This window comes from Zophobas morio, unplaced genomic scaffold, assembly GCF_036711695.1.
Source record: "Zophobas morio isolate AGI-343-1 ecotype UQ-CSIRO unplaced genomic scaffold, CSIRO_AGI_Zmor_V1 ptg000011l, whole genome shotgun sequence".
Lineage (NCBI taxonomy): Eukaryota > Metazoa > Arthropoda > Insecta > Coleoptera > Tenebrionidae > Zophobas > Zophobas morio.
Genome location: NW_026972116.1, coordinates 24,515,332 through 24,543,083, shown reverse-complemented (window position 1 = coordinate 24,543,083; position 27,752 = coordinate 24,515,332). Strand labels below are relative to the sequence as shown.

Sequence of the window (27,752 nt, the reverse complement as noted above, 5' to 3'; positions counted from 1 at the left end):
CCCGAAACTTCCAAAGTGGCTAATCTGGAGTTGACGGCGCATTAAAATGTAAATAGAGAAGCAAAAACTTGAAATTAAAACGCAGGTAGAGCCCCATTGTTGATTTTCATATTTTATGATTACTTCCATGAGTAGGATGGCTAGGATTCAAATCGGCGCATGAGCTTTCGGCCCGCGAGGGAGAGAGTTGTGCTTTCGTGCGAGCTTCGCTAGTTCAGTACGCGCGAAGCTTTCTGAACCGACGCGTGACGACGCGGGTTGGATTTCACGTCGAGTCGTAAAGTTTTTTTTATTATTAGAGACTGATTTTTATTTTTGGCTGGAATGGAAGCTGGTGAGTTTTGGCGGGAGAATGGGATGAATTATGGGCGAAGATGGGGCTCGGTGGAGTTGACAAAAAACAAACAAACAAACGCGCCATATATAAATCAGATGTCGAAGCTTGTCGACGGCAGGATAAAAGCCCATTGAAACTTTTTTTCTGTTTTGTTCAGGCTGCTTTTTCGTGTTTTGTTGGCGTTATTGACTTTAAACTTCAGGGGGAATCACAGTTAATGCGCAACAATTTTTCAGGTGACTGTTAAGCTTTAGTTGAGTGCGAAGCTTTTGAGCGGAATTGAAAGGTTGTGTTGCAGGAGATCGCACATTAAATTTGTATTTATCGGTTTATGGACCGACGTACTGAAATGTTTATGCTGAGTTTTACAAATAAATTTAGAGTTATGGACTGATGATCGGAATATCTTCTTTGAAACAAAAATAGAAAAAAAGTAGGAGACTATTTTCGATTTTTTGTTGAATATGTTTACCGAAAAGGTTTACAAATTGGGTTTGTGTATGACGAGTAAACATACATTCCATTTTAATATCCATTAAAAATGTATATATGGATTATATTCTGTAGCGAAAAATATTAAATCAAATATTATTGTTCAAAATTATATCTTCAGAAGTCAAAAATTATTATTTAATAATGGAAAATGTGAAATTAATTTTGAGTAATGAGAACTTGATATATGCTGTATTCTAATGTGCAATTATATAAATCTACTCTTGTCAACGTGTAATTATTTATAATTAATGTAAGTACTCAGTTACAGCCAATTCGTTCCAAACCACCCAAAATTAATTTTAACGAAGCAATTTAATTCTTGATTATGCAACAGTTTAATAATTTATATGAAAACTTATCTGTCTCGAGTTGCATAATCCTTTTTAAAAACTATTCTAAGTAATTTCACTAAGGTTACTACTGTAGGATTTTATTTACCGAGATTTTCAAAATATTCGCTTTAGAAATCAAATTTATGAACTAATCTAAAAATTTTACGATAAACGTAAAATTTTCGAGGAAATGAAGCTCAAAACAACTTTAGAAATCAAAATCAACAAAAGAATTTCTTCTGGTAGTTTTCGAAAATGTTCAGCGAAAAATCAAAAATTTGATCCATGAAGAACTGAGCTTTGGCAAGTTGCCTAAAAATTCGCAAAAAAATCAGAGATATAGGTTTCGATGAGTGGATTCGAAAAATATGTCTTTTGATGGTTTCGAGAAAAGATTTTCAAAATATTCGCTTTGAAAGTCAAATTTGTAAACTGTTCTAACCATTATCTGTATTTCATTTTGACAATACTGGAAAATCGTAGGAATTTTGAAGAAATGAAGCCCAAAACAACTTCTAGAAGTCGAAATGAACAAAAAATCTCTTTTGATAATTTTCAAAAATACTCGGCAAAAAATCCAAAATTTAGCTCAAAAAGAATGGAGCTTTTGGCACAGGAGCTTAAAAATTCACAAAAATTTCGAAGATATAAATTTCAACGAGGTGAATCGAAAAATAAGTTTTGAGGGCCAGAATATTCGTTTTCAAAATGAAATTTCTAAACTGTCCTAAAAATTTACATATTTTTTGGCGACTCTGAAAAAATCGAGAAATTTTCGAAGAAATGAAGCTCAAAACAACTTCTAGAAGTCGAAATGAACAAAAAAATCTGTTTTAATAATTTTCAAAAATACTCGGTAAAAAATCAAAAATTTTACTCATAAATAATGGAGCTTTTGGTAAAGTTCCCTAAAAATTCACAAAAAATCAGAGAAATCAATTTCGGGGATCTGAATCGAAAAATCTGTGTTGAAGGTTTAGGACCAAAATATTCGTTATCAAATTCAAATTTCTAAACTGTCCTAAAAATGGTGACTCTGGAAAAATCGTAGGAATTTTCGAAGAAATGAAGTTCAAAACAACTTCTAGAAGTCGAAATGAACAAAAAAATCTCTTTTAATAATTTTCAAAAATACTCGGCAAAAAATAAAAAATTTGATTCATAAATAATGGAGCTTTTGTTAAAGTTCCCTAAAAATTCAGCGATATAAATTTCGAGGAGCTGAATTGATAAAATGTGTTGAAGGTTTAGGGCCAAAATTTTTGTTATCAAAATCAAACTTCTAAACTGTCCTAAAAATTTACATATTTCTTTAGCGACTCTGGAAACATCGTAGGAATTTTCGAGGAAATGAAGCTCAAAACAACTTCTAGTAATCGAAATGAACAAAAAAATCTCTTTTAATAATTTTCAAAAATATTCGTTAAAAAGTCACAAATTTGACTCATAAAGAATAGAGCTTTTGGTAAAATTGACTAAAAATTCACAAAAAAATCAGAGAAATAAATTTCGAGGATGTGAATCGAAAAGTCTGTGTTGAAGGTTTAGGACCAAAGTATTCGTTATCAAATTCAAATTTCTAAACTATCCTAAAAATGGCGACTCTGGAAAAATCGTAGGAATTTTCGAAGAGATGAAGTTCAAAACAACTTCTAGAAGTCGAAATGAACAAAAAAATCTGTTTTAATAATTTTCAAAAATTCTCGGCAAAAAATCAAAAATTTGACTCATAAATAATGGAGCTTTTGGTAAAGTTCCCTAAAAATTCACAATAAATTCAGCGATATAAATTTCGAGGAACTGAATCGATAAAATATATGTTGAAGGTTTAGGGCCAAAATTTTTGTTATCAAAATCAAACTTCTAAACTGTCCTAAAAGTTTACATATTTCTTTAGCGACTCTGGAAACATCGTAGGTTTTTTCGAGGAAATGAAGCTCAAAACAACTTCTAGTAGTCGAAATGAACAAAAAAATCTCTTTTAATAATTTTCAAAAATATTCGTTAAAACGTCACAAATTTGATTCATAAAGAATAGAGCTTTTGGCAAAATTGACTAAAAATTCACAAAAAAATCAGAGCAAAAAATTTCGAGGACGTGAATCGAAAAGTCTGTGTAGAAGGTTTAGGACCAAAATATTCGTTATCAAATTCAAATTTCTAAACTGTCCTAAAAATGGCGACTCTGGAAAAATCGTAGGAATTTTCGAAGAGATGAAGTTCAAAACAAATTCTAGAAGTCGAAATGAAGAAAAAAATCCCTTTTAATAGTTTACAAAAGTACTCGGCGAAAAATAAAAAATTTGACTCATAAAGAACGGAGCTTTGGGTAAACTTGCCTAAAAATTCACAAAAAATTCAGAGACATATATTTTGAAGAGGTGATTCGAATGATATGCGTTAAGAGTTTAGGACCAAAATATTCGTTATCAAAATCATATTTCTAAATTGTCCTAAAAATTTCCATATTTCTTTGGCAACCCTTGATAAATTGTAGCAAATCGAATTAAACAAAAGAATCTTTAGAAATTTTAGAAAATGCTCGTCAAAAATCGAAGATTCGATCCATGAAGAGTTGAACTTTTTGAAAAGTTTCCTTAAAATATCAAAATCAAATTTTTAAACTGTCCTAAAAATTTATATATTTCTATTTGGCGACTGTGGAAAAACCGTAAAAATTTTCTAAGAAGTGAAGCTCGAAACAACGTCTAGAAATCGAAATAAACAAAAGACTATTGTTTTGTAATTTTCGAAAATGTTGGCTAAAAATAAAAAATCTGATCCAAGAATTGAGCTTTTTGAAAAGTTGAAAAATTTCCAAAAACTACTGAAATATCTATAAATTTCGACGAGCTGAATCTAAAAACCTATTGAGTCGAAGATTTAGGACCAAGATTTGCGAAATATTCGTTATCAAAATAAAATTTTTAAACTGTCCTAAAAATTTCCACTTTTCATTTTGGCCCCTCTGAAAAAATCTCAAGAATTTTTACAGAAATAAAGCTCCAAACAACTTCTAGAAGTCGTAATCAACAACAGAACCTCTTCTAGTAATTTTCGAAAATGATCAACAAAAAATCAAAAATGTGACCCATGAAGAGTGGAGCTTTTGGCAAAAAATTCACAAAAAATTGTAATAAGTAAGTCGATTTCAACGAGCTGAATCGAAAAACTTGTGGTGTTGACGATTTAGAACCAAGATTTTCAAAATATTGGCTATTAAAATTAAATTTATAAATTATTCTAAAAAATTTCATATTTCATTTTGGCGAGTCTGGAAAAATTGACGAAATTTTTGAAGAAATGAAGTTCAAAACAACTTCCAGATATCGAAATAAACAAGAGAATCTCTTTTAGTAATTTTTGAAAATGCCTGTCAACAATCAAAAATTCACAAAAAAATCTAAGATATAGATTTCGATGAGCTGAGTCGAAAAATATGTCATGTTGATGCTTTGGGACCAATATTTTTAAAATATTAGCTATCAAAACCGAATTTCTTAATTGTTCTAAAAATATTCATATTTCATTTTGGCGACCCTGGAAAAATCGTAGGAATTTTCAAAGAACTGAAGTTCGGAACAACTTCTAGATATCGAAATGAATAAAAGGATCCCTTTTAATAATTTTTGAAAATGCTGGTGAAAAAAACAAAAATTTTATTCATGAAGAATTGAGCTTTTGGCAAAGTTGTCTAAAAATTCACAAAAAAATCGGATATATAGATTTCGATGAAGTGAGTCGAAAAATATGTCACGTTGATGCTTTGGGACCAATATTTTCAAAAGATTCGCTATAAAAATCGAATTTCTAACTGTCCTAAAAATTTCCATGTTTCATTTCCACAACTCTGGGAAAATCGAAAAAATGAAGCTGAAAACAACTTCTTAAAATCTGAAATATAGATTTCGATAAACTGAGTCGAAAAGATGACCTAAAAGTAGGTCATGTTGATGCTTTAGGACCAACATTTTCGAAATATTCGCTATCAAAAACGAATTTACTATCTGTTCTAAAAATTTCCATGTTTCATTTCGACAAGTCTGGACAAATCACAGGAATTTTCGAAGGAATGAAGCTCAAAACAACTTCTAGAAATCGAAATGAACAAAAGAATCTCTCTTAAAAATTTTCGAAAATGTTCGTCAAAAATCAAATATTTGATCCATGAAGGATTGAGCTTTCGGAAAAGTTTACTAAAAATTCCCAAAAAAACATTGAAATATAAATTTCGAGAAGCTGTATCTAAAAAACTTATTGTTTTAGTGATTTAGAACCTAGATTTTCTAAATATTCGCTATCAAAATTAAATTTTTATACTGTCCTAAAATATTCTATAGTTTTATTGCGACAACTCTGGAAAAATCCTAGAAATTTTCGAAGAAATGAAGCTCAAAACATCTAGAAAGCGAATCTCTTTTAGTAATTTTCGAAAATACTAGTCAGAAATCAAAATTGTGATCCATGAATAATTGAGATTTTGGCAAAATGACCTAAAAATTCACAAAAAATTCTGAAAAATCGATTTCGACGAAATGAATCGAAAAATCTGTCGTGTTGATAGACCAAGATTTTCAAAATATTCGCCAATAAAATCAAATTTCTAAATTATTCTAAAAATTTTCATATTTCATTTTGGCGACTTTGGAAAAATCGTAGGAATTTTCCAAAAAATGAAACTTAAAACATCTTCTAAAAATTGAAATGTACCACAGAATCTGTTTTAATAATTTTAGAAAACGTGCGTCAAAAATCAAAATTTTGAATCATGAAAAATTGAACATTCCACAAAATGGCCTAAAAATTCACAAAAAATTCTTAAATCTCGATTTCCACGACCTGAATGGAAAAGCCTGTCGTGTTGATAGTTTAGTACCAAAATTTTCAAAATATTCGTCATCAAAATCAAATTTCCCAACTGTCCTAAAAATTTACATACTTCATTTTGACAACTTTAGAAAAATCATGGTTTGGTCATTTTCAAAATTTTCGGCTAAAAATTAAAAATTTGATCCATGAGAAACTGAGCTTTGTCTAAAGTTGTCTATAAATTCCCGAAACATACTGAAACATAAATTTGGACGAGCTGAATGTAAGAATCTGTTGTGTTGATGATTTAGGACCAAGATTTTCAACATATTCGTTATCAAAATCAAATTTTTAAACTGTTTTACAAATTTCCATATTTCATTTTGGCCATTGAAGCTCCAAATAACTTCTAGAAGTCGCAATCAACAACAGAACCTCTTCTAGTAATTTTCGAAAATGTTCAACAAAAAATCAAAAATCTGATCCATGAAGTTTTAGGCAAAAAATTTCTGACATATTGATTTCGACGAGCTGAATCAAAAAACCTGTTATGTTGATGGTTTTGTTCCAAGATTTTGAAAATATTCGCCATTAAACTCAAATTTCTAAATTATTCTAAAAATTTTCATATTTCATGTTGGCGAGTCTGGAAAAATCATAGAAATTTTTGAAAAAATGAAGTTCGAAACAACTCCAAGATATCGAAACGAATAAAAGGATCCCTTCTGATAATTTTTGAAAATGCTCGTGAAAAAATAAAGATTTTATTAATGAAGAATTGAACTTTTGGCAAAGTTGCCTAAAAATTCACAAAAAATTCGGATATATAGATTTCGATGAACTGAGTCGAAAAATATGTCATGTTGATGCTTTGGGACCAATATTTTCAAAACATTCGCTATAACAATCGAACCTCTAACTGTCCTAAAAATTTCCATATTTCATTTCGACAACTCTGGAAAAATCGTAAGAATTTTCGAAAAATGAAGCTGAAAACAACTTCTATAAATCGAAATAAATAAAAGAATCTCTTTTTTATTTATTCGAAAATGCTCGTCAAAAATCAAAAATTTGGGCCATGAAGTATTGAGCTTTTAAGTAACTAAAAATTCCCAGAAAATATTAAATATAAATTTCGACAAACTGAATCTAAAAGCCCATTTTGTTGATGATTTTGGACCTGGATTTTCAAAATATTCGTTATCAAAATTCAATTTCTATACTGTCCCAAAAATGTCCATATTTTATTGTGACAACTCTGGAAAAATTGTAGAAATTTTCGAAAAAAAGTCCCTGTTCCATTTTGACAACTTTGGAAAAAACGTACGAAGTTTTGAAGAAATGAAGCTCAAAACAACTTCAAGAGGTCGAAATGAACAAAAAAATTTCTTTTAATAATTTTCAAAAATATTCGGCAAAAAATTAAAAATTTTACTCATAAAGAATTTAGCAAAGTTGCCTAAAAATTTACAAAAAAATTCAGAGATATAAATTTCGAGAAGCCGAATCGAAAAATATGTATTAAAAGTTTAGGACCAAAATTTTCGTTATCAAAATCAAATTTCTAAACTGTCCTAAAAATGTACATATTTCTTTGGCGACTTTGGATAAATCGTAGGAATTTTCGAAAAAATAAAGCTCAAAATATATTAAAAATCGAAATAAACCAAAAAAATCTCTTTTAGTAAATTTCGAAAATACTCGTCAAAAATCAAAAAAATTTTGATGTACCAAGAATTGAACTTTTGAAAATGGCCTCAAAAAATTCACAAAAAATTCTAAGAACCAAATTTCGACTAGCTGAATTGAATTTTCAAATTATTCGCTATCAAACTCAAATTTCCCAACTGTTCTAAAAATTTCCAGATTTTATTTTGACAATATCATGAAAAGTTCCGAAGAAATGAAGCTCAAATCACTTCTAGAAATCGAAATCAACAAAAGAAACTCGTCTGGTAATTTTCAAAATGTTTGGCAAAAATCAAAAATTTGATCCATGAGGAATTGAGCTTTGGCCAAAGTTGTCTAAAAATTCACAAAAAATTTTGAGATACAAATTTTGACGAGCTAAATGGAAAAACATCTCATACTGATGATTTAGGACCAAGATTGACTGTGAGAAATTGATAGAAATTTTCGAAAAATTGAAACCCAAATCATCTTCTAGAAATCGAAATCAACAAAAGATTTTCTTGAAGTATATGTTTGATTCGTCTTTAAGAAGACTAATAAATTACGTTTTGAACCTCAAATCGCCCTGTATAATGACCTGACCTGACCTGACCTGAGTTTTAATTATCATCCCGTTTAAAAAAAAGTACAAATATCTTAACAACCATTATACCGCAGCAGGCTTTTGTTACCAAAACGAATTTAAACATGAAAATATACAGGACGTAACTTTTAATAAAATACAAACTAGTATATAAGTTCAATGAGATTCTAAGGATTAGTAGGTTTACTTTATTAAACATTTTCCAAGTAGGTTATCAAACCAATGATAACACAATATGTTAATACGCATAGTAAACGTCGCTATAAGCAAAAGCGGCAAACCATGTCACAGTAAAACGACAAGAATGAATTCAATTGTTTTTAATTGCGTCCCCGAAACCCCAAGATAAATTTAAATCCGCAATCAGATAAGGAATTAACGACGAAATAAAGTCGAAATTTACCAAACCGTCTCCGGAAGTTCGCTCGTTTAATCGCATCGCATTGGATTTTAAATTAACATCATTAAGAAACCATTCGTTGCGGTCTTAAAATCATACCTTCTTTAAAACCCACCACCCCAAGTGACGAAATATAAACTTAGTCGTGTGTTCACTACCAGCCAAACATTTCCTTATGGTTAATACCAAAACCAGTACCATAAATTTTAGATGCTCCCAAGCTGTAAATTTTCCCACGTGCCTGCATTATTTCATTCCCCCGAAAAATAGAACTCGCAGTAAATACAATGTATTTTAATCGATCGGACGATTTATATCCTGATTAAAATTCCCCGTTCATTCTGTTGACAACGCTCGGAAAAACGAGACTCCTATTTTTTATCAAAGACTATTTTTAGCCGAGTTTTAATAGACAAAAATACACCAGCAGACGACGACTCTCATGTTATTTTGCGCACGATATTACTTCCGTAACATGTTTGTTTGTGTTATTTTGTGAACCGATTCTGCTTTCACGGCGGCACTTACTATTGTTTTTCAGGAACAAGGATCCTCCAAGGCAGGATTCTGTTCTCCGGAGCACAAAAAGCGGCCTTCGTTGTCGTCAAAAGGACGTTTAAGGCGCCAGACACAAATTTTTTTCTCGACTCCCATTTTCTTGCCACTGTAGTTCTAGTTAGTCGAAGCTAATTAAAACCGTTCTATGATTTCAATCCTTTTGAAGTATAAAGTTAACACTCCTACAAAAACGGCATAAAATCTGCTGAATATCGAGGAAGTGGATGTAATGAATCGTGTAGTTGCTCATAAAACGCTTTAACGTCTAGGTAATATAGCACGCAACAAAATAGACCTAATGGTGAATTAATTTTGAGCGGGACGTAAAATCGATGAGTCGCTTGTAATGGTGTACTTTTCAACTTCTACGTTAATAACGCTCTGTGGATGAAGATAAACACTTGTGTGGAAAGTAAACACTGCGATGTGGAGGATATTGTTTTATGTCAGACTGTCAGTGCTGAAACTTGCATCAGACTCGCTACTCCAATCTGTGAAACTAGATCACAGTTAATTATTAAATGTCCTGGAAAATTTAACTTGTCATATTTAGTTTGCGGTAAATTTTACACGGGGGAAGCACGTAAATGACGCACGAGTTTAATACATTATGTCACAAGGGGGCTAGAATTTTCAAAATTGTCAAGAGATAGGTGATTAAGATAAAATAGCTACCTTGTTAAATCATTATAGTCACTAATAAAGTCAAAATTTATAGCAATCTGGTGATAAAAGTTGATTTAAAAGTGTGTGGGAAAAGGTTTCAGTAAAACACAATAAAAGTGAAATTATTAGTTGCAATTTCCTGTCTGTAGTAGTCTGAATTTAAATGAATTATAATAATACAATGCAGTTCAATCTGCATATTTAAAATCTCATTAAAATTGCATACAGATTACATGGCACTAATTGATCACAATGTTGATGGATGAAATTCTGTTTGTTTTAATTACGTTCCACATATACAGTATAAACATTGGTCTGATTACTAATTCATTCAAATTGTTACAGCCCGAACAATGAGATTACTAATTTTGATTTCGCACATTAACATGATAAAAATAATTGCGCGGTTGGTATAATTTGCAATGAAATGAGGTTATGCAACCAACCTTGCAATCGTATGCAAGTAAAATTTATACAAGTTCAACAAATGGGGCTTTTAATTGTTATTGTGCTAATAAAATGGAACTGGTAGATAAAATTTCATTGTTTTACATGTAATTTTGCGAGGCGTAGCCGAGGCGTACAAATTGGATGAGGCCGAAGAGCGATAAATGTTCATATTTATTTGTTTAAAGGCGAGGGAAGTTTCAATTTTTCTAGCGAATATATATAACAAAGCTAAGCAAAGGATGGCTGTTATAGTATTAGGAAAATATGAACCACCCTGTATATTTGGTATTCTCGAGTTAGAACATCTTTTCAATAATCAAATAAACTATGTTCTATTTGTGTAACAAAGATATTATCAGCACACTTTTTTTAAATACTCAACTTCGCTATTTTAGAAATAAAGTTTCAAATTTAGCACAAGATTTTTTAGTCCCCTTCTGTAATATCCCCCGTAAATATTGATGACGTCATCTCAATATTTTTAAACCCTCTGGTTTAGTTATATATATTCTTATGTATACAGCATGGCTCAAAATGAAGAAGAAACCGTACTATTATTGTCACTATTACATTGTACGTATCAAAATTGATATACAGGGTGTTGCCACTATCTGGTGACTGACGAAGACTTCACAGTGATAGTAGACTACCGAAAAAAAATTGTCTAATACAACTCAATTAGAGCTAAAATTTATATATATTTTTTCAAACATACAGGGTATTGCAGTTTTTTAAATGGAACGCCCGATATTGTTATGTTTTTATAGACTTGGTTTCTTTATTAAAAAATGGAAATAAATATTAGATGCAAGGAGTTCTTAAACAATAGTTTTCAAAATATTTTTATTTTTAGGGAAAAACATTGGTCTTTTGTTATTAGGCAGAACTTCCTTCCCCCCGGAAGTACAATCAAACAAATCCAGTGGTTTAATCGACATTTTAAAAAATCGTAAAACCGAAACATTGAAAAATGAAACATCAGAAAATCGAGAAAACTTAAAATTCAAAAATTTAAAATTTAAAAACCGAATAACGAAAAATCGGGTAATCGAACCTCCCAAATTTAATAAATCGGATAACTGAAAAATCGAAAAACCGAGAAATCGAAAAATCAAAAGATCAAGAAATGGTGCAGTCGAAAAGTCGAACAATTGGGAAACCGAAATAGACCAAAATCGAAAAATCGAAAAGTTAAAAATTGAACAATTTTTAAATTGAAAAATTGACAATCAAAATATCAAAAAATCCTAATTTCGGTAAATCGAGAAATTAAAAAACTTAAAAATTCGAAAACTTGAAAAATTGAGAGATTGAAAGATCAAAAGAACGAGAAATCGAAAAATGATCAAGTCGAAAAATAGACAAATCGACAAACAAAAGTTAAAAGTTGAAAAATTGGAAAAGCGGAAAAATCAAAAAAGGAAAAAATGGAAAACTGCAAAAACTGAGAAACCGAAATATACCGAAATAAAAAATTGATAAACTGATAAATCGAAAACCTGAACAATCAAATCTCAAAAATTGAAAAACAGAACATCTAAAACCAGGACGTTGAAAAATCCAAAGATTAACAAATACTGAAAAATTAAAATATCAAAAGATTGAAAAATCTAAAATTTAATTATCCAAAAATTCAAAAATCGAAAAAGTTAAAAGTAGACACATCGAAAAATCCAGAAACCAAAAATAGAAAAGCCGAAAAATTGAAATATTGAAAAATCCTAAAACTGAAATATCTAAAAACTGAAAAATTGAAAAATCAAAAATGTGAAGTCGAAATATAGCAACCTTAAAAAGTCGAAAAATTGAAAAACCAAAAACCTGCAAAATCAAAAAATTAAAGAATTGAAGAACAGGAAAATCGAAACACTCGAAGGTCAAAAAATGGGAAAATGGATTAAAAAAAAAATCGATCGATTGAAAGATTGAAAAATTGAGAATTTAAGAAAGTCAAATTTGAAAAATTAAAAAATCGAAAATTTGCCAAAATGACAGTTGTAAAATAGAAGATCTAAAATCGGGAAGTCGAAAAATCGAAAGATTAAGGAATCTAAATATTTGAAAAATTGAAATATGGAAAAGCTAAAATGAAAAATCCAGAAATTGAAAAATCTAAAATTTTAATATTGCAAAAATTGAGAAATCTAAAATTTAAAAATCCAAAAGTTCAAAAATCGAAAAAGTTAAAAGCTATACACATCGAAAAATCCAAAAGTCAAAAATAGAAAAACCGAAAAATTGAAATATTGAAAAATCCTAAAACTGAAATATCTAAAAACTGAAAAATTGAAAAATCAAAAATGTGAAGTCGAAAAATAGCAACCTTAAAAAATCGAAAAATTGAAAAACCAAAAACCTGAAAAATGAAAAAATTAAAGAATTGAAGAACAGGAAAATCGAAACACTCGAAGGTCAAAAAATGGGAAAATGGATTAAAAAAGAATCGATCGATTAATTGAAAGATCGAAAAATTGAGAGTTTAAGACAGTCAAATTTGAAAAATTAAAAAATCGAAAATTTGCCAAAATGACAGTTGTAAAACAGAAAATCTAAAATCGGGAAGTTGAAAAATCGAAAGATTAAGGAATCGAAACGTTTGAAAAATTTAAATATGGAAGAGCTGAAATGAAAAATCCAGAAATCGAAAATCTAAAATTTTAAAAATTGAAAAATTGAGAAATCTAAAATTTAAAAATCGAAAAACTAAAAAGTCGACAAATCGAAAAATCCAGAAGTCAAAAATGGAATAGTCGAAGAACAGAAATATTGAAAAATCCCAAATCTGAAATATTGAAAAATTGAAAAATGAAAGAAAATCTGACGAATCGAAAAACTGAAAAATCCCAAAACTGAAATATCCAAAAACTGAGAATCTAAATAATCGAAAAATTGAGAAATCGAAAAATCAAAAAAGTGAAGTCGAAATATCGAAACCTGAAAAAAATCGAAAAATTGAAAAATCAAAAATCTGCAAAATCGTAAGATGAAAAAATTGAATAATAAGTAAACTGAAAAATCCCAAAACTGAAATGTCCAAAAACTGAGAAATTAAAAAATTGAAAATTTGAGAAATCGAAAAATCAAAAAAGTGAATTTGAAAAATCGAAACCTGAAAAAATAGAAAAAATGAAAAACCAAAAAGCCTGAAAAATCGAAAAAATGAGAGTTTATGAAAGTCAAATTTCAGAAATTAAAAAATCGAAAATTTGACAAAACGACAATTGTAAAACAGAAAATCTAAAACCGGGAAGTCGAAAAATCGAAAGATTAAGAAATCGAAACATTTGAAAAATTGAAATATGGAAAAGCTGAAATGAAAAATCGAGAAATCGAAAAATCTAAAATTTTAAATATTGAAAAATTGAGAAATCTAAAATTTAAAAATCAAAAAAGTAAAAAGTCGACACATCGAAAAATCCAGAAGTCAAAAATGGAATAGTCGAAGAACAGAAATATTGAAAAATCCCAAATCTGAAATATTGAAAAACTGAAAAATGAAAGAAAAACTGACGAATCGAAAAACTGAAAAATCCCAAAACTGAAATATCCAAAAACTGAGAATCTAAAGAATCGAAAATTGAGAAATCGAAAAATCAAAAAAGTTAAATCGAAATATCGAAACCTTAAAAAAATCGAAAAATTGAAAAATCAAAAACCTGCAAAATCGTAAAATCAAAAAATTGAATAATAAGTAAACCGAAAAATCCCAAAACTGAAACGTCCAAAAACTGAGAAATTAAAAAATTGAGAAATCGAAAAATCAAAAGAGTGAAGTTGAAAAATCGAAACCTGAAAAATTGAAAAACCAAAAAGCCCGAAAAATCAATTAATTGAAAAATCGACAAATAAAGGAATTATAAAAGTCAAAATCTGAAAAATCGAAATATTTAAAAATCGTAAAATTGAAGAGAAAAACTGAAAACCGAGAAATTGAAAAATTGAGAAATTGTAAAATCCAAAAATTGAATAGTAAATAGGAGTAAACTGAAAAGTGCCCAAACTAAAATTTCGAAAAACTGAGAATTCGAAAGTTGGAACAGCATGAATTATGGTCGGAACCGGTTAGGATGTGTATCAGATCACGGATCATGGCTTATAAAAAAAATTGTAAAAACATTCTTTATGATGTAAGATAAGAAAAATCCATTAAATCATAACCAACAAATGTTCAAAATTCCTGCCTTATAAGTAAATTCGTAATGTTTCCAAATTTTGATAATTTTTTGTAAAAGTTAGTCATACTTACTAAGATAAAACTGATTTTGGCAAATGACATACGCTCTAAGAAAAGAGAGGGTGGGTGGGTGGGTGGGATCAAGTTTGCTATCTTTAAAAATGAACGTTTGGAATTTAGAACAACATTTTTAGTCCCCTTGTATATCCCTACTAAATATTGATGGCGCCATCACACAATTTTCTTAGAAAATCTAAGTTAAAATGTGGAGCAGATTATGTTCCCTTATTATTTCATTAGAATATACGGAGGTTTTACAAAAAATAAAATTTACAGATTTAAAATCCAAGAAGCTGGACTTGTTTGAAAGATTCTGCTTCAAAGGCAAGCGAAGTTTAGTCTAAGGGGGGGGGGGGGGCTAGTGCCTCCTAAGATAAGATTGATTTTGGCAAATGGCGTATCTTCTGAGAAATTTAATTCAATTCCCAAACAGAACCTCAAAATTGTTTAAATTTAAAAAAAAAACAGGTCAGGTCAAAATTTTCCAAAAATAGAACACCGAAGTCCCTCAAAATTGTTTTAAATAATTTACAAAAAAATCTTTATTTTTCAGACACCCAGTATAGTAGGATGAAACTGTTTATCCAAAAAACTCGACTTGTTTACATGATTGTGCTTCAAAGACGAGAGAACTTTTGTCCAAATACATTTACATCAATTTTTATTAATTAATATATGTATATTATCCCTAATAAAGCGGAACACCCTGTATATTTGCTATTCTTTTTATTAATCAAATAAACGATTTTTCTATTTGTGGAACACAATTAAAAAAAGTTGTTGAATATTTGCAAATCCTCAACTTCCCTATGTTGAAAAAATGGAAGGAAGATTGGAGTCCGGTAGACGATTTTTTAGGCACTTGCTGTTCTATAGTTGGAGAATTTTTCATTAATCACATCAAGTTTTATTCTGTTTGTGAAACAAAGGTATTACGAGCAAACTTGCGTGAACGAATTTCCCGTCCGAGAAAATGGCGTTCCGAACTTATAGACTGCACCCGAAGTTCAGAAGTCCATTCGGCTGGTTTTTCCGCGTTAGCAAGTTTCCGAAAGCTTTGCAAATTAGCTCTTAGTTAAGATCTCAGAAACAGGCTGTCGGCGACCGAAGAGCCTAAGTGGTGTTGTAATTGCGTGACGTTTGCCATCGATCTGTGGTCCTTCGAGCCGGATGGCGACATTATTAATAACATTAGGCGTCCCCTGCTTCGGTTTTTATTTTGGAATGCGGATTACCGGCGCGCATGAAATTAATCAAGCGTCAAAGCCCATCGATTCGCCGCAAAAAGCGCTTATTTTCTTACCGGGACAGAAGTAATTCCCTGACATGTTTGTCGACGCGGAATTTAAATTAAAAATTTCAAACGAAAATGTTTGCTCACTTTGCTGCATGAATTGATAATTGAAACAGTTTTGCCCGCATCTCGAAATTTTTGCCGGAATTAAATTTAATATACCCGCACGGAGATAGCGTAATGGTTAATCCCTCTTATATTAAAATGTAATAAATGGCAGAGCCGCCGAAAGCGCGGCATTTATTGTGAATTATAGATGATAAAGCGGGGCGGAATTTATCGCGAAACTGTCCAACTCTAGTTTTCACAGTCCGCGAATATCGATTTTCACGACCAATCTCGTCGAAACAATAAGATCGGGCACTACCCCTCAAGATTCCGAATGTGTTTGCCGAGTAAAAACGCTGACGGGGTAAACAATGCCCGTCAAACGGCTCTTTGTTTCGCATCATATCTAGTTTAGTGCTAAATTTAATTACGCCGGGATTTCAATGAGAGAAGTTACTTTTGCGAAATCAATCAAGAGTTTTGCTCGGAAGTTTTGTCGCTGTCGAAACTTTTCCAACTTAATAGGATCTGTATGTCACTGTCGTTTTTCTTGTACTTTCGAAGATGCCGACCGCAAAAACTTTCCTACGTTAATCTGTTTAACAAAACTAGCGGGGAATTTTTATTGCGGACGCCAGATATGCGCGTTCGGAATGTTAAAAGTGTATCGGGGAGCTTTATGATGTGCTTTGGATAGATAATTTGGTGCTCGTTGACTCGGGATAATGGACGCAAAGGGAAATTCGCTGATGAAAACTGTATCGAACGCACAAAAAGAGTTTGCGGAAAGGAGGGAAGATTTGGAAAAACGGGGTGTTTAGAGATATTCGGCCGAAATAGCGACAGATTGGGTCCAGGAAGTGCGAACTAGTTGATTATGCTGCGCTTGTTTCATACGTAACTCGGTTAAACGATATTCTCACGGAAGTCGTTTATTACGTACCGAAAGATATAACGTTAACGATAAGTTTTGTGGCGGTGGAAATTGAGAAAACGCTAGTAATCGGACTTCACACCCCCAGGAAACGACAAAAACTGATACAAATTTCAGCGCTAAAAAGTGAGGAGGGTGAAAAGTAGTGTCCAGATTTAGTTACCAGCAAAAAATCTCATTTTTCTCTTTCAGCACTTGAGAATCGCTGAACACTAGAAACCTGTTGAGCGAGCTTTACGTAATGCAAAAACAGATATTTCATGAGGATGATTAATAAGAGTTGTGCAATAAAAATCGGAGAGTTAAAAAAATGTAAATTTTCAAAATTAGGTGTTGATTGTTTTGTGATGATTCTGTGTGCATCATTAATTCAAAATGTCACTAAAAAAATATATTTGGTAATGAAAGGTCATCAAATTTTTGGTAGAGATGAAGGTATAAATTTTGATTCGTCTTTTGGATTTGAGATTACTTGTCTAAACGAGGACTCAATTTTTCAAATTCTAGATGTTATAAAATGTCAAAAATCGCACGCACCATTGTGAATAAAGTATGACCCCGCAGCCAAAAATTACTTGCTGTTGTGACCTAAAAATGTATGTGCGTCACGTCGAATAACCGAATTCTACAACTACGAACTTTCCGACTGCGAAAATCCGAAATATTCTGCATAGAGCACTAATTTAATCGAAAACTTCTCGACAATTCCATTAAAAAACAACACCGACTAAATCCAATCTCGAGGAGATTAAATTCTCACGACACGAACTTTTAGTTTACCCAGTACTTAACGAACTAATAACAACAAATTCTCTGCTGTTTGTTTAATTTTCGACAAAGTAGTCCGGAATCCGTCCGAACATTGCAGAAAAATGGAGATAAGTGGATAGTGCGGACCCCAGAGCAGTTCGCCCCTAATTCGGGATAATGAAGGGTGTTTCTCAATTATCCTTTGTTCACATGATTTGTGCGCTCGTGTATTAAATGACTTGTACGTGGAACGGAGTCACAATCAATAGGATTATCTCGTTACAGTGTAACTTAGACTGAGTGGATTTTAGTGATTAATGGGATGATAATTCAGGTGGTAATGGACGGTGTGTGGGTTTGCCCGGCGTGAAAGTCCGGGAAGAGCTTCCACTATTTACAGTGAGGTTCGCGTTAATTAATATTTGTAGATTTGGTAGCGATGTTAAATTTTGGCGCTTCGTGATCAAAGAGCTTTTCGGCTGCGGGTGAGCACTAATTGCACACAAGCGGAAGTAAATACGACCTACCTTTGACTAGTATTATGTAGTTTTAAGAGTGTGGCACGACTGACGATGTCAAGTTGGAAAGAAAGGTAGATGTGGTAGTCCTTTGCTATCCTTGAGGAGCGTACAATGAAAATTGAGCGCTTTGTTTGGATCAGCGAATTTCAAGAAATAAACCCTAACGCCCATTGAAATATTGTAATTTTTAAAAATTTCAAAAATTCGAATTTCACTCCGAATATTTCGAAAATATTGCTCAGCACGTAAAAAACTATAACCCTGAGTTTTTGAGAATTTTTAGATGACTTTCTGTTCTGTTCTGACAAGAAGGGATTCATTTTTATATCTGAAATAAGAAATAAACCGAATAGGAAATATATAGTATAACAAAAAAAATACAAGCCGCTTCTTTTTACTTTTTTCGAAACCTAAATTTTCATTTGTCAAAATCAGTCTTATCTTAGCAAGTACTAGCCCCGCCCACCCACCCTTTATTTTCTTAAAGGATATGTCATTTGCCAAAATCAGCCTTGTCTTAGTATAGGTATTAATTTGCTTATACTCGTAAGTGACTTTGTAGGAAAAAGTTAAATTTAGCACTGCCCACTCACCCGTTCTATCATTTTTTCCTTCTGAAATAAGATATAACTCTTATTGTAAATAGTATAACAAAAAAATCACGATTGCCGCTTTTTTCCCTTTTTCATATCTTCGATTCTATTATTAGTTTCCATTCCGACTCAACAAAAGAACATAATTAGCCCCACCCACCCACCCCGTCACCTTTTCAGTGATTCATTTTATCTTGTCTGAATGAAAGGTAGATCTTATACTGAACAGCAATAAAATTAGTCGGTAGAATGAGCAGAGGGGGGGGTGGTAAGTGAAAAATGTGGAATTTTTCTATCCCAGAAAATTTAATTTGTATTTCATTTAATTATTATATCAAGAATTTTGAAAAGATTTTTCTTAATTTCTGTTATTTATCATTCATTGCACTTCCTTTGCGACGTTTTGACGGTAAAATATCAATATGAAGTTTTCCATATTAAAAAAAATGATCATTTAAAACACCTCAATTTCTTTCGAAGGTATGTCATTTCCCAAAATTTGTCTTATCTTAGCAGGTGCTAGCCCCGCCCACCCGCCCCCTATTTTCCTAGAAGGTATGTGATTTGCCAAAATCGATTTTATCTTAGCAGGTACTAGTCCCACCCACCCGCCCTCTATTTTATAAGAACGTATAATAGCATTTGTTAAAATCAGTCTTATTTTAATAAATAGGTGCTAGCCCCGCCCACCCATCCCGCTTCCATTTCAATGATTAATTTTATTTAAGGAAGATCTCATACTTAACAGAAATAAAATTAGTCATTAGATTGGGAAAAGGGGGGGGGGGCAGTACTTGCTAAGATAAGATTGATTTAAGCTAGTCACATTTCCTCTCAGAAAATAGAGGGCGGGTGGGCGGGGATAGTACTTGCTAAGATAAGACTGTTATTGACAAATGACATACCTTCCAAGAAAATAGAGGGTGGGTGGGCGGGGCTAGTACTTTCTGAGATAAGACTGATTTTGGTAAATGACATATCCTCAAAGAGGGATTCAGGTGTATTTTTTTATTCCAAAAAACGAAAGTTTGAAAACATTAAGCAAGTCAAAAATGTGTAATTTTTCTATCCCAAAAAATTTAATTAATATAATAACAAGAATTTTGAAAAGATTTTTCTTAATTTCTGTTATTTATCATTCATTGCACTTCCTTTGCGACGTTTCGAATATCAATATCAAGTTTTCCATATTATAAAAAAAATGGTCATTTAGAACACCTCCATTTTCTTAGAAATTACGTCATTTCCCAAAATTAGTCTTATCTTAGCAGGTACTAGCCCCGCCCACCCGCCCTCTGTTTTCTAGAAGGTACGTGATTTGCCAAAATCGATCTTATCTTATCAGATACTAGCCCCGCCCACCCGCCCTCTGTTTTCTTAGAAAGTACGTGATTTGCCAAAATCGATGTTATCTTAGCAGGTACTAGTCCCGCCCACCCGCCCTCTATTTTCTAAGAAAGTATAATCGCATTTGTTAAAATCAGTCTTATTTTAATAAATAGGTGCTAGCCCCGCTAATTTTTATTTCATTGATTACTATTTCAAGAATTTTGAAAAGGTTTATCTTAATTTCACTTCCTTGGCGATGTTTCTACGGTAAAATATCAATATTAAGTTTTCTATATTAAAAAAAAAAAATGGTCACTTGGAACACCTCAATTTTCATAGAAAGGACGTCATTTGCCACATCAGTCTTATCTTAGCAGGTACTAGCCCCGCCCACCCTCCCTCTATTTTTTAGAAGGATGACATTTGTCATAATCAGTCTTGTTTTAATAGGTATTAGCCCCACCCACCCACCCCGCTTCCATTTCAGTGTTTGATTCTATCTGGTGGAATGAAAGGTAGTACTGAACAGAAATAATAATTAGTCATATTAATAGTACTTACTAAAATAAGAATGATTTTGGCCAATCACATACTTTCTAAGAAAATAGAGAGCAGATGGGTGGAGCTTTCAAGAATTTTGAAAAGATTTATCTTAATTTCTGTTACCTAATAACTCGTACCGTTTTTCCAAAATCGTCCATCGAAATATCTTAATTTTTAAGAATTTCAAAATAATCGAATTTCTCTCCAAATATTTCGAAAATATTGCGCCTTGACCCTAAACACACTATATTTTTGACGTCAAAATTGGAAAACTGAATCATCGAAAGATCGAAACACCAAAAGATCGAGAATCAAAAAATCGAGAGGTCGAAAAATCGGAAAATTGACAAATCGAAATAGCACAAAATCGAAAAATCGAAAAATTTGATAATCCACAGTTTGAAAATCGAGAAATTGAAAAATCCTGAAACTGAAAAGGTGAAAAATTAAAAAATCGAAAAATTGGAAAATAGAAAAATTGAAAAGTCTCAGAACCCGAAAACCGAGAAATTCAAAGAGCCCAAAATAGAAATATTCCAAAATCGAAAAATTCTAAATTAAAACATTTAAACTTTCAAAAACCGATAATATGATAAATTGAAAAATCGAACTATCGAATTCTCGATAGAGGAATCGAAAAGTTCAAAAAACGAAATCGAAAATTTAGTCATATTCCTAAAAATTGAAAAATTGAAAAATCGAAAATTTCAAAAATCAAAAAATTTTGAAAACCCGAAAAAGCAAAAAACCAAAAAATCGAAAAATCGAAACATTGAAAAATCCCAAAATTGTAACTTTGGAAAGTTGAAAAATCGAAATGTCGAAAAATCTAGAACTCGAAAAATCGAACAGCCAAAAAATCAAAAAATTGATTAATCGAGAAATTGGGAAACTAGAAACGCCAAAAATTGAAAAATCGAAGAATTTGATGATCAAAAAATTGAGGAATCGAAAAACTGAAAAAATCAAAGAGCCTAAAATAGAAATAGCCCAAAATCGAAAAATTCAAAATTAAAACATTTAAACTTTCAAAAACCGATAATATGAAAAATTGAAAAATCGAACAATCGAATTCTCGATAGAGGAATCGAAAATTTGAAAAAACGAAAAACTAAAGAATCGAAAATTTAGTCATAATCCTAAAAATTGAAAAATTGAAAAATCAAAAATTTCAAAAATCAAAAAATTTTGAAAAACCGAAAAAACAAAAAATCGAAAAATTGAAACATTGAAAAATCCCAAAATTGTAACTTTGGAAAGTTGAAAAATCGAAATGTCGAAAAATCTAGAACTCGAAAAATCGAAAAATCGAACAGGCAAAAAATCAAAAAATTGATTCATTGAGAAATTTGGAAATTAGAAACGCCAAAAATTGAAAAATCGAAGAGTTTGATAATCAAAAAATTGAGGAATCGAAAAACTGAAAAAATCAAAGAGCCCAGAATAGAAATAGCCTAAATTCGAAAAATTCAAAATTAAAACATTTAAGCTTTCAAAAACCGATAATATGAAAAATTGAAAAATCGAACTATCGAATTCTTGATAGAGGAATCGATAAGTTGGAAAAACGAAAAACTAAAGAATCGAAAATTTAGTCATAATCCTAAAAATTGAGAAATTGAAAAATCAAAAATTTCAGTAATCAAAAATTTTGAAAAACCCAAAAAAGCAAAAAACCAAAAAATCGAAAAATCGAAACATAGAAAAATCCCAATATTGTAACTTTGGAAACTTGAAAAATCGAAATGTCGAAAAATCTAGAACTCGAAAAATCGAAAAATCGAACAGCCAAAAAATTAAAAAATTGGTTAATCGAGAAATTGGGAAATTAGAAACGCCAAAGATTGAAAAATCGAAAAATTCAAAATTAAAACATTTATTCTCAACAAAGGAATCGAAAAGTTGAAAAAACGAAAAACTAAAGAATCGAAAATTTAGTCATAACTATAATAATAAAAATAAATAATAAAAATCAACAATTTCAAAAATCAAAAAATTTTGAAAAACCGAAATAGCAAAAAACCAATAAATCGAAAAATTGAAACATTGAAAAATCCCAAAACAGCCGAAAAATAAAAAAATTGATTAATCGAAAAATTGGGAAATGGATAGATTTAGAAACGCCAAAAATTGAAAAATCGAAAAATTGAGGAATCGAAAAACAGAAAAATCGAAAAACTAAAATATCAAAAAATTGAACAATAGAAAAATTGACACACTGAAAAACCGAAACAGTGAAATTGAGAAGTACACTTTCAAAAACCGATAATTCGAACAATTGAAAAATTTATAAAACTAGAAATTGAAAAATGGGAAATTTAAAAAAATTGAAAAATCTAAAAATCGGGAAATCGAAATATCTAAAATTTAAAAAATCGAAAAATTAAAATATGGAGCAATTGAAGAATCGAAAAACTGAAAAATCCAGAAATCAACACACCAACAAATCGAAAAATTGAAAAAATTCTAAAATTTAAAAGAACGAAAATTTTGAAAAATCGGAGAAGCAAAAATTCAAAAAATCGAAAAATCCAAATATTGAAAAATTAAAATCTAGAAAAATTCTAAAATTGGAACATCGAAAATTTGAAAAATTGAAAAATTAAAAAATCGAGTTATCAAAAATCGACAAACCGAGAAATCGAAAAGTTGAAAAATCAAATCGAGAAATTGGGAAATGGATAAATCGAAAATTTAGAAACGCCAAATATTTAAAAATCGAAAATGTAAAAAATCGAAAAATTTACAAACCTAAAAATTGAAAAATCAAAAATTTAAAAATCGAAAAATTGAAAAATAAAAAGATCAATGAACTGAAAAATCTAAAAATCGAGAAATCAAAACATCAACAAATTGAAAAATTGAAAACTCAAAAATTCTAAAATCTAAAAGATCGAAAATTTTGAAAAATTGAAGAAGCAAAAATTAAAAAAAATAGAAAAATACAAATATTGAAAAATTGAAATCTTGAAAAATTCCAAAAATGCAACATCGAAAACTTGAGAAATTGAAAAATTAAAAAATCGAGTATTCAAAAAGTCGAAAAATCGAAACCTCGGAAAATCAAATCGAGAAATTGGGAAATGGATAAATCGAATATTTTGAAACGCCAATAATTTAAAAATCGAAAAATTGAAGAATCAAAAAACTGAAAAATCCAGAAATCAACACACCAACAAATCGAAAAATTGAAAACTCAAAAATTCTAAAATTTAATCGCAAAATCCAAATATTGAAAAATAAAAATTTTGAAAAATAGAAAAATGTTGAAAAAATTCCAAAATTGAGACATCTAAAACTTGAGAAATTGAAAAATTAAAAAATCGAGTAATCAGAAAGTCGAAAAATCGAAACATCGGAAAAATGAGAAATCGAAAAGTCGGAAAATCAAATCGTGAAATTGGTAAATGCATAAATAGAAAATTTAGAAACGACAAAAATGTTAAAAATTCATCAAATGAAAAATCCAAAAATCTAAAGAATCGAAAAATTTACAAATCTAAAAATTGAAAAATCAAAAGTTTAAAAAATCGAAAAATTGAAAAATAAAAGGATCAATGAACTGAAAACCATAAAAATCGGGAAATCGAAATATCTAAAATTTTAAAAATCGAAAAATTAAAATATCGAGCAATTGAAGAACCGAAAAATTGAAAAATCGAAAAATCAAAACACAACAAATCGAAAAATTGAAAACTCAAAAATTTTAAAATTTAAGAAATCGAAAGTTTTGAAAAATAGAAAAAGCAAAAATCAAAACATTGAAAAATCGAAATGTTGGAAAATCCCAAAATTGAAGACATTGAAAAACGGAACCTCAAAAAAAATCGAAAAAATTAAAAATCGAAAACTTGAATCGAAAAATTGAAGAATCGAAAAACTGAAAAATCGTAAAACTAAAATATCGAAAAATTGAGCAATCGAACAATTAAAAAATCGAAAATCTAAAGAATAAATTCACATTGAACAACAAATAATTTAACATTTACTTGAGTAAATTTTCAAAAATCGATATTTGAGTGACCACTAGTGTGTACACATGTGTATTGTAATATCCAAACGAATATTGCGTTGATAAAACACAATAGCGCAAATTCGAGACTCTTGTTTTGGTTCGGGCTAATCAAGCACACAACAAAAGCCTGAATTTTTCAGGTACATCGACTCCTATAGAACATCCTGAATTAATGATGGACGTGTATTTAGGTAATTAGACGCCGTATTCACAACCCTTTCCGCGGGGAATTTCGGCGTCGCGCACTCCACTGCACTAAATAATAAATTCGGAATTCAGGCGGTTGTTGAAAGGTTTTTCAGTGCGAAAGTGCGAAGTGCAAACAAGGAATTCTTGATTGGATCCTTAGCAGCAGACGCACACTCCACTGTTGTTTCAGACACCACGACTCCTCCAACCCTCGTCAAAATACGAATTCGATTATAATAATGCGGAGGAATTAGAACCGGGCCCAAATTCGCGTCACATGTGGGTAATAGATCTCGGAACAAACATCCCCCTCAACAAATGCGAATTACATAAATATTTCCTCTCTGGAGACGTTCGGAGTTCGTCCTTCCTGAAGTTGGGACGGATTTGGGGTTTAAAATGCAGCGTGGCGCAAAGTATGGGATAATGCTTTTACAGAAGTATTGATTCTGAGGAGGGAAAAAACACACAACTTCCGACTGTAATTATGGAACATATCCCGACCTTTCTGGGACCGCGCTTAAGCGGTTTAGAGCACATGGGAATTTTCTCGACCCCACTGTTTAAGGAAATGTTTTTCATTTAAAGGAGAACGAATAATAAATGAGGGCGTCATCTCACAGTTCTGTGCGGTCTAAAGTTTTTATGAAGAGAAGACGCTCTTGTTTTACGCTTTAAATAAACGTAAAAGACTCCCATAAAAGCGAAGACGTTTGTCGTTTGACGTGCTCGGAATTTTTATTTATTGATTGAGGCGGGACAGATAAATTTGACAAGCGTCAAATTTCTACGAATGATGGCTAAATTGGAAATGTCAATCAGGGGACGCGGTTTGCGCGGAAATTTAATTGACCAATTAATTTAACGCAAAAATGACTGGAATTGCTGGAACTTGATAGTTTGTTAAAATGAATTACTTACTAAACCCGAGTGGTGCGTTAACTAGCTCAAGTATTACACGATTAAATTTAGTAGTCTCCTCGGGAGTTATAAAAGTAATTTTTCGTTTATTACCATCAGTAAATGGAATCTGGGGAGATCTATGTACAAGATCTAAGCTTGAAAACACTTCCGCCTCCGCTAATGGCTCAAACTGTGTATCAGTGCGCGGAATTGAAAACGTCTTTTTAACTGTTTGTTGTTTTAAAAATCGATATCTTCTGCACCAGTAGCTCGGATGTCGTATAACATTGCAGCCAAGCGAACCAATGAAAAATCGACTTGTCAGTGATGTTCAAGAAACATGTGAACTAGATTCCATGTTTACTTAAGGGGGTTACCCATGTATTCAATATAGGACGAACCAACTTAAGTTTGAGTTATAGTCTGAGGGTCAGAAGGTCACGACCATTTCACAATGGTGTTATGAAAAGTTGACAAAAGAAGCAAACAAGATCGCATTGTGGAAAGGATCGATTAGAACTTTGGAGAAGTTTTGCCTAAAGTTGCAAGAAAAATGTACTAAAAAGTCCGACAATTTTATGTATATTTCATCACGAATTTTCAAAACATTTTACGTGTTTTTTAAAAAATAACACATTTGGTGTACGTTCCCCTAAAAAGATCTTTTTTCTTATTACAAAGCATCGCTTCTAGACTGAGATACGCGCAAAGTTGGGCGACTTTCTCAAAGTTTACGGTGAGCTTTATGGTGGGTTTTACATGTCAAGCTCAGTGCACTAAATTTTATTCGCGGTAAAAAGTTTATTACTCTTGTACTTTTGCCAATTATGACGAATCGCAGCTAGTGAACGCCGGTTTGGAGTTTTTCATAAATGGAGACGTTGTGACCCAAGTGATTATTATGTCTACAAAGCCACAAAATTAGTTGCTCTGTTGAACGCTCCTTTAATTATATAAATTAAATTATCTCCGTTCCCTTTTGCATCAGTGGCTTCTAAATGCGCGGTTGTTTGTCAGTCAAAAGTGTGCATTATTAAAGGAGAATTAATTTTTTTTAGTTTGTGCATAGACGTGAAATTCCACTGAACGGTAAACTCGAACATTTCAAAACCTTGGTACTTTGATATATTTAGTTTAGTCTGGTTACTGCGTCTAAACAATTAGCAGTATCGTTTTGTGTCTAGACAGAATTAATTCGATTTCAGTTGTGTTTACCCTATAATCAATTGTAATGCGATGTTCGGAACTCAACTAATACACTGTCTCCAAGTATGGTTCTGTTAATTAAACACGAAGATTTTGGACATAGACTAACAAAATAATAACTTTTGCTAAGTTTTTAAACAGTGCCTTCTTCGACTTCGACTGAATTTTGAAAAAATATCGATGTCAAAATACGGGCAATGTAAACAAAAATTCAAATTTACTTGATACTAGGGAAGTATTGTTTGAGCGAATGACGAAATTTAACGTTTCCTATCGTCCAAAATGTGAAAAAGCAGATTTCGGGTTTCCGTTTGTCTGTCATTTGTTGAAAATTTTATTAGACAGATAATCTCGGAAACCACTGGACTGATTGTTGATAAAATTTATGTGTATTTTTGGGGATGCCCAATGTCTTATTTTAAGGGTATGAAAAAATCTTCGGAACCCTAGTGTACTTGTTTTAATTGTATGAAAAAATCTTCGGGGTCCCTTGTGTTTTATTTTTGAACGAATTTGAAAAAAATTCTGAGATATTTTTTGTTTAGTTTTTACAGAGTTTGAGAGAATCTTAGGGACTTTTGTGGGTTTTTTAAATATGTGAAAAAATCTTAAGTGTCCCTTGTGCTTTATTTTTGAAAAAATCAAAAAAAAATCTTGAGGACTTCTGGTGTTTTATTTTTCCAAGACTTGAAAGAATCTTTGGAACCTTATTGTATTTTTTTTTAATATGTAAAAGAATCTTGGAGGTATTTTGTGTTTTATTTTTGGAAGGATATGAAAGAGTTTCAGATCCTCTGTTTTATTTTTGAAAAATTTGAAAAATCTGGAGGACCCCTTTTGTTTCGTGTTTTCAGAGTTTAAGGACCCCTAG

At 31.1% G+C, this 27,752-nt stretch overlaps 1 protein-coding gene across 3 annotated transcripts in view; it reads left to right on the top strand.

Moving 5' to 3' along the window:
* Positions 1-222: 222 nt before the first annotated feature.
* LOC135126592 (uncharacterized protein) overlaps positions 223-27,752 on the top strand; it is a 41,017-nt gene continuing 13,487 nt past the window's right edge. For all 3 annotated transcript variants that reach the window (XM_064052622.1, XM_064052620.1, XM_064052621.1), the window contains exon 1: positions 223-334. The gene's annotated coding sequence lies outside the window, so the exon portion shown is untranslated. The remainder of the gene's footprint in view (positions 335-27,752) is intronic.